Below are 8646 nucleotides of genomic sequence, written 5' to 3' on the forward strand. Positions count from 1 at the left end.
AAGAAGCCGGCTTTTTATTCATAAAGAGATCTGTAGATGTTTGGTTTCCAACATTTATGTTGGAACATTTATGTTCATTTTATGACATTGGTCTAACACCCACCCCATACCTTGACTACGGTACCACTGAAATAGTCAATTGAAAATGGAAAAATAAAAAAAAATAGGTTTTTACAAGTTATCTACTCTCACATGGCAGTTTTTCCTCTCCCCTTCCCTATGGAAATATTTTTATGCGAGATTTCAAGACAGGGAAAAAAAGTTATTCTGTAATAATGAATTAGCTTTCTTTCCTGTTTGGAATGGTGACAGTGATTTTATTTTTTGGGAGAAGAAAGGGTCAATTTTATTTTTTTTTAATTAGAAAAATTTTCTTTTATATTTATTTATTTTTGAGAGAGAGAGAGAGAGAGATGAGCATGAGTGCGGGAGGGGCAGAGAGAGACGGAGACACAGAATCTGAAGCAGGCTCCAGGCTCTGAGCTGTCAGCACAGAGTCCAACACATGGTTTGAAATCATGACCTGAGCCCAAGTCAGACCTTAACCAGGCGCCCCAAGAAAAGTTAATTTTAAAGGATAAACTGAAGGTGTTTCTACCTAGTAGAATACTGAATGAGTAGAGAGAAAATGTAAGTCTACATACTTTTTAAATGTGAAATAAATATTGCTAGGTTTAAAAACATTTGGAAGATTTAATTTGTCATTTTCTGGTGGGTTTTCTGTGCTATAAAGTGGACCACTGCTTTAAAAAAATTTTTTTTTAACGTTTATTTATTTATTTATTTATTTTTTTTTTTTTCTTTTAAATTTTTTTTTTTTTTCAACGTTTTTTATTTTATTTATTTTTGGGACAGAGAGAGACAGAGCATGAACGGGGGAGGGGCAGAGAGAGAGGGAGACACAGAATCTGAAACAGGCTCCAGGCTCCGAGCCATCAGCCCAGAGCCTGACGCGGGGCTCGAACTCACAGACCGCGAGATCGTGACCTGGCTGAAGTCGGACGCTTAACCGCCTGCGCCACCCAGGCGCCCCACGTTTATTTATTTTTGAGACAGAGAGAGACAGAGCATGAACGGGGGAGGGGCAGAGAGAGAGGGAGACACAGAATCGGAAGCAGGCTCCAGGCTCTGAGCCATCAGCCCAGAGCCCGATGCGGGGCTCAAACTCACGGACCGTGAGATTGTGACCTGAGCTGAAATCGGATGCTTAACCGACTGAGCCACCCAAGCGCTCCTGGACCACTGCTTTTTAAGTGTCACTGCCAAAGAGTGAATGGGGGGTCCACAGAGGAAAATCTGGCTTCTTCGTTCATGTAAGAGGCTTTGTCAAAATACATTAAATGTGTCTCTAATAATAATAATAATAATTTATGGTCTGACTATAACAATATATAATAATACTTATTATTTTTATTATAATTATAATTATAATCATATCATTATATAACTATTTATAATAATCATTATTGTTATTCATGGTCTGATTTTGTTTAACAATAATGGAGTTGATATAGCTTTGTTTAAAACCGTTAAAGTGGAGCAAAATGTTTTGCTGGTTTCTTTGGGGAAATCATCCTTATGTTCACATTTAAATATGGTTCTGGCAGTACCATTTCAGGTTATAAATGTTTAGAAGCTTATATTATTTTACTGATATTGGAGAAAAAAAATTTTCTCACCTTTTCTTTACACCTTTTTAGGAACATTAATATGTATAAAACCTTCTATGGTAATTAGGCAAAAATGGTGGTCAAATAGCAATAAAATGAGTAGACTAGTGAGACAAATAATTGATACATCTATTAATTTCTTTCTCTCAAAGTATTACCACACTGTATGTCCCTAATTTCTGATTCCTCCTTTTGGTACTCATAATAGAAAATTTGGAGGTACAAGGGCACCAGGGTGGCTCAGTCGGTTGAGCGACCGACTTTGGCTCAGGTCATGATCTCACCATCTGTGAGTTCGAGCCCCGCACGGGGCTCTGTGCTGACAGCACAGGGCCTGGAGCCTGCTTCAGATTCTGTGTCTCCCTCTCTCTCTGCCCCACCCCTGCTTATGCTCTCTGTCTCTCAAAAATGAATAAACATTAAAACAAATTTAAAAAAGAGAAAATTTGGAGGTAGAGAAAATTTTAACAAATCACTCATAATTTCAAATCCTAGACAAAATATTTGGTATATTTCCTTTTTATCCTTTCTTTGTATATATATTTTCACATGATTAAGAGATTATATAACTTGATGTTTTGCACTTTTTACTTAATTGCATACATAATTAAATCTCCTTGTAAACATCATTTAATATATTTAATATTAAACATTTAATTTGTTATGAGAAAATTAGTATTTTAATGCTAGCATATTAGTATTCAATTACATAAAGGTTCACCTAAACAGCATCTATTCTTATAAATTTGGATCATACCCTTCCCCCAGTTGTGTGTGTGTGTGTGTGTGTGTGTGTGTGTGTGTGTGAGTGTGTGAAAAACAACGGTATGGTGAAGATTTTTTGTATAACTATTTGCCGGCATTTCTGTTAACTCAGGATAGATTCCTAAGAGTAGAATTAAGATGTCAAAGGGTGTGAAGTTTTAAAAAATCTTTTTTTTATAGAACTGGACTTTTCCCCCCATGAATATTATTCTAGCAGCAATATTTGAAAGATCTTGTTTCACTGCACCCTTATCTAGTTATTGAATTTGGTAAGTTATATATGACCATTTGTTTTAATTTGCATTGCTTTGATTACTAATGAGTTTGAAACTTTTTTTAAAAAGAAAATATTTATGAGGGCGCCTGGGTGGCTCAGTCGGTTAAGCGTCTGACTTCTATTCAGGTCATGATCTCACGGTTGGAGCCTGCTTCGAATTCTGTGTCTCCCTCTCTTTTCTGCCCCCCTGCTCATGCTCTGTCTCCCTGTGTCTCAAATATGGATAATAAAACATTAAAAGGTTTTTTAAAAATAAAAAACAAATACTTATGAAGCATTTGTTTTTTTCCTTTTCCTGAATTGTCAGTTTGTACTTCTTCCTCATTTATGTACTAGAATTTTCGCATTTTGCCTATCAACTTATATAAATAATTTATTTGTTAAATATCTTAATATACTGTTGTAATTACCAAAAATATCTTTTCTCATTGATTATTTGCTTTTTAAATTTTTGCATGGTCTTATGTATTCCATTTATGTGCTTCACATAATTGTATGATGAGCATACCTGGTGCATAATATATGCTTAATAAATGGTTGCTGAATGATGTAGTCAAAAGAGTTTACTTTTGTGTTTCCTCCATCATTTCTATGCTTAGAAATTTATTTTCAAGTTAGGAGATAAAAGCAATGTTAGAATTATTTTAGAATTTTAGAAGACTGAAAAGTATCTTATATATTTTTACATTTAATTAATCTGGAATCTATTTTGATATATATGTTGACTGCTACTATAATTCTTTTTTTCTTTCAAGAAAGCTAATTAATATTATGTGTAGTTTTGGCAATTTCTTATTGAATAATCTTTTCTTTCTCAATGCCTTTGTAAAACCTCCTCTATTTACATTAAATTCACATATATGTCTTTCTAATTTTAGACTTTTTTCCATTGATCTGTCTGTCCATCTTTGGGCCAAAGCACACTTTTAATTACCATAGCTTTATTTGTTTTATTTAAAAACTTTGTAATGTTTATTTTTGAGAGAGACAGAGACAGAGAGTGAACGGGGGTGGGGCAGAGAGAGAAGAGACAGAGAATCTGAAGCAGGCTCCAGGTTCCAAGTTGCCAGCACAGAGCCCGACGTGGGGCTCAAACCCACAAACCATGAGATCATGGCCTGAACCGAAGTTGGACGCCCAACTGACTGAGCCACCCAGGTGCCCCTAATTACCATAGCTTTAGAATTTGGTTAAATATCTGGCAGTTAGACCACTATTTTTATTTTATTCTTTTTTCTTTTTTTAAAGTAGGCTCTACCTCCAGTACAGAGCCCAAAGTGGGGCTTGAACTCACGACCCTGAGATCAAGACCTGCGCTGAGATCAAGAGTGGGACACCCAACCAACTAAGCCACCCAGGTATCCCAATTTTTATTTTATTCTTAAAAAAACTATTAAAAGTTAATTTCATTTGCTGCTTTTTATAGATAAACAACTTTGTCAAATTCCTGAAGGAAAAACTCTCACTGGTATTTTGATTAGAATTTTGGTATGTAGCATAGGTTCTAGAGAAAGTCTGCCTAGGTTTGAATCCCCTGCCTCTTGACTACTATAGTGTCCTTAGGCAAATTCTTTAATCTTTCTGTGCTTCAGTTTCCTCATCTACAAAATGGAGATAATACTACTACTTACCTCATAAAGTCATTCTGAAAATTAAAGTACGCATAGGTAATTTATGTAAATGAATATATAATTATATAAATTATACATATTATTATATGTTAATTTATTAAACTAATACCTAGCACATAGTAAAATCTCAATAAATTTTATTAGTAATAATTATAATAAAAATAATTAAATCATGTTTATTATTATACATTAATTAGGGACAAATTCACATCTTCATAAATTCCCATCTTTATAAGATTACTGTCTAGGAATCTGTATTATATATTTCCACTTAGGACAACTTTTTCTTAGTAAAGCTTCTTTTTCATTTTGATTCTTGCAAAATATTTAAAATTTAAAAAATTTTAATCTTTGATTTTGAGAGAGAAAGAGAAAGAGAACACGAGCAGGGGAGGGGCAGAGAGAGAGAGAGAGGGAGACACAGAATCCAAAGCAGGCTCCAGGCTCTGAGCTGTCAGCACAGAGCCCGTTGCTGGGGCCCTAACCCATGAACCGTGACATCATGACCTGAGCCAAAGTGGGACACTTAGCCAACTGAGCCACCCAGGCACCCCGATTGTTGACAAATATTTAAAGATATTATTCCTAAGTGTTTAATGCATATCATTGTACTGTATTGCCCCCTCTTCAGCACATATCACACAAAACAAAACTAAGGTACTTTATTTCTCTTAACACGCTATGCTCTCTCATGCCACTGTGTCTTTTCCAGATGATGTTCTCTCTTTCTGGAATACCCTTTAGCTCTTTGTCTTCTTGGGTAACTCATACATGTCCTTAGTAGCTCAGCCCAGCTCTCATTTCCTTTAGGAAGGCTTAGTTCTGATTTTGCCCTCACATGAAATAGGGCAATGTCTGGAGACATGTTTGTCCTGACTGGGGTAGGAAAGGGTGATGCCACTCCCTTTGGTTGGTGGAGACTAGAAATGCAGCTACCTATCCTGTCATGCATAGAACAGTACCCTACAAAAAAGAATTATATGGCCCAGAATGTCAATAATGCTGAGGCCGAGAAATGTTGCATGGCACTGGTCTGTTTGCTCTTTGTCTCTTTCTAGATTTGTGATAACTATGTTCCCCATGTGCAGATAGCCTGGGACATAGTAGGTGCTCAACAAGCGTTTGTTGAATAAATAAGTGTTCCTTCGAATACCACAATTGCTGTGTTATTTATTTTCCTATTATTTCCGGGTGTGGGAGAGGACCAAAGACCTTTTTTTTGAGGGGACCTTGTCCAAACTGGGTCAGCCCAGGACAGGTTGCGCCTAGTGAAATGATTTTATCTAGGAAGGCTGACTGCCAGCCCTATGCCTAGAATTTCTGTGGAGGGTTTGATTGTGCCTGACTTTTTCCCTCTGAGCCTGAGAGTCTGTGCTTGGGTTTTTCGGGAGTGTGTATCTTCTCAATGGAAATTTAAAAACTATACTTTCATTTCAATGACAATGGAAGGGAAATTGAAACAAGTGTGGATCAGATCCTCAGGCTGGCCTCTTATGGTTCATGTTTGTGTTGGTGTTAATGATCATGTTTATACTAGAGGACAGTGAAGTCATATTCTCAACTGCTATATGAACAAAGGGTTCATTCTTGCTCAAACAGAAAATGAGGTCAGGGGAATTTCTTTCCACTTGGTGGTACTGACACTCCAAGCTAAGGCACCTGTACCTTGGGGTCAACACCACTTGACCTTCACCAGCAAGCATTGCACTGTCTTGTCTTTACACATACCTGATTGCAACAGTTAGTGGCAGTAAGTATACAGCAGAGAACGTTCTCTCCCCAATTCCAGAAACAATAGGGTTGATAACTTTACAGCTACATTTCAGTACAACCTTACCTCAAACGAACAAGACCACTGCAAAGAGCTATCGAGCCACAGAAACCTCCTTACCACAGACATGGCAGAGTTGTGGCTCGGTGTTAGATGTGAGTACCTCAAACTTATTAATACCATTCTGTAAAACAAACCTATGCAAGTAGAGAATCTGTGTTAATAATATTGAAGTCAAAACACCAAAAGAGGTAAAATGCAAAACTGGGCTTGAGACTGTATCTCTGTCTGTTAGTAAGTACAATTTAAATCAACATTGATGGTCTATAAGAGGTTTTTTCCTTTAAAAGGGATTCCTACAAAATTCTTTTTAAAAAATACTTCTCCAAACTATCTAGTGACAGGATTTACACACACACACACACACACACAAACACACACACACACACACACACACACACACACAACACTACAAACGTTCTGAGAGAAAGCTTAACAGTTTTAGTCTGGCACAATTTGAACTCTGTGAGCTTGGGCGAGTTGCTCTGCCCCTCTGAGTCTCCGTCTATAAAATAAGTGTGGGTTATGTTGACAGCTGTTGTTAGTCCAGGACATCCCCCTCACCCCCACCCCAAGAAGAAGTCTGTGTGGGGCTGGGGCACCAGACTTAGGTAAGAGGTGAGGCTAAGAAGGGCCCTCTGCACTGGGGATTTCTGCTTTGGGTCAGGAGAGATTTCTGTTTCGAGTCCGAGAGTCTCAGGGCTCCACATTAGAGCAATGAGCTAGGGCTTAGGTGAAGGCAGGACAGGGCATGAGCCCTGACTCCATGTGTATGTGACTTTGGGCAAGTTACTCAATCTTACTTTCCTGGTTTCTAAAAAGGTGATAATAAGAGCACCAAGCTCACAGGTGGTTTGCAGAGGTTACACAAAATGTTGCAAGCCAATTGTTTAGTCAAGTTCTAGTGTAGGATCCACCATGTTATCCACCCTTTGTGAAGCAGCATGAACTCCTCAGATGTCACAAGGGTCCTCTGTGTGGCCAGAGGTCAGCTCTAGGCTGATTCCTTCCATCAAGTCCTCTAGCTCTGCATGGGCCCAGGTCCTAGCCTCTGGAGAGATCTTGAGCTTTTGCATTGAGGTGAAGGAGAATCCCAAGGGCAGATGGTTAGACTCAGGTTGAGTCAGCAGGATACAGGGACGTGGGAGTGGCTGGCTCATCTTTCCTCCAGTCTCTAGTGGAGGGAGATGCCACTGAATCCGCAGCTGGTCACCCACTGAACTGGCTCATGTCCTTGTTTACACCCAGTCCCTACCTCTCAAAGGTTGGCATTCAATGCCCTTCACAACCGTGCCCACACAAACCCTCTCCTCCAGCCAAGGTCACTCTTTGATTTTCCCAAGGAGGACTCATGCTTTTGCTCATGCTGTTTTTTGTTCTGTGTTGCTGCCCTTTTCCAAACCCTACCTGATATTCAAAGGTCATTTATGGTTTTTCCTTCTTGGTGGAGCCTTTCCCAAGCAGTTCCATCCTCATCTCACCTCTGCAGCACTGGCCCACTGGCCTCACTTGGTGTCCTGTCCTACTCAGCCTGGGGTGCACTTGCATAGTTTTTAGGGTGCTAGCCCCGAGAGCCCTGAGGTTACATGAGCTCCCCATTCTATGTGTGTCTTAAGTCTTCACTTATCACCTTCTATGTGTGTCTAAGTCTTGGCCCTGCAGTCAGATGGCAAGCTGCTGGAGGGCAAAGCCCCATTTTTTTTTCATGTACATTTATTTATTTATTTATTAATATATGAAATTTACTGTCAAATTGGTTTCCATACAACACCCAGTGCTCATCCCAAAAGGTGCCCTCCTCAATACCCATCACCCACCCTGCCCTCCCTCCCACCCCCCATCAACCCTCAGAAAGCCCCATTTTCTATTCCTGGTGCTCCCTACAACGCCCATCTTGGATCAATGTCCCTCTCGAGACTTTGATGTATATTTATGGGAAGGAATAAAAAATTACAAAATAAAAATGATAAATTTATTCATTGTCTTATTCTGCCATGTGAGTGAAAGACACTTTTAACATTTACTCTTTTTTTGATATACTTTTAAAATGTACTCTTGAGACTTGAATTTTTCTTCAAGTTAAAATTACCAATCTACTAGGCAAACAAACGCACAATCCTTGCATGGCTAATACTCCAATCTGGGGAGATGGGCTGTAATGCCCACATACCTTGCCTGCATGGCAGAGCTCACTTGCCCCAAGAGGTCTCTGCAGAGAGCACCCTGAATCTAATTCCATGTAGCCAATATTTTCTGGAGGTCAGGAGTGTAGAGCCACAGAGAAGGGGCCCATCTGATGTACCCCAGAGAAACACAGCACTCAGTTTTTTTTCTTTCCTCTATCTCCTTCCTCTGCCCATTTCTGTTGCTGCTATAGGGCTTAGACTTCCCTGGAAGCTAGACCCAGGCACCAAAGGGCCTGGAGATGAAATTCCGTTTATAAGATTCACAGTCCCCAATTCAGGGAGGGGG

The sequence above is a fragment of the Panthera onca genome, chromosome C2 (assembly GCF_046562875.1).
Source record: "Panthera onca isolate mPanOnc1 chromosome C2, mPanOnc1 haplotype 2, whole genome shotgun sequence".
Lineage (NCBI taxonomy): Eukaryota > Metazoa > Chordata > Mammalia > Carnivora > Felidae > Panthera > Panthera onca.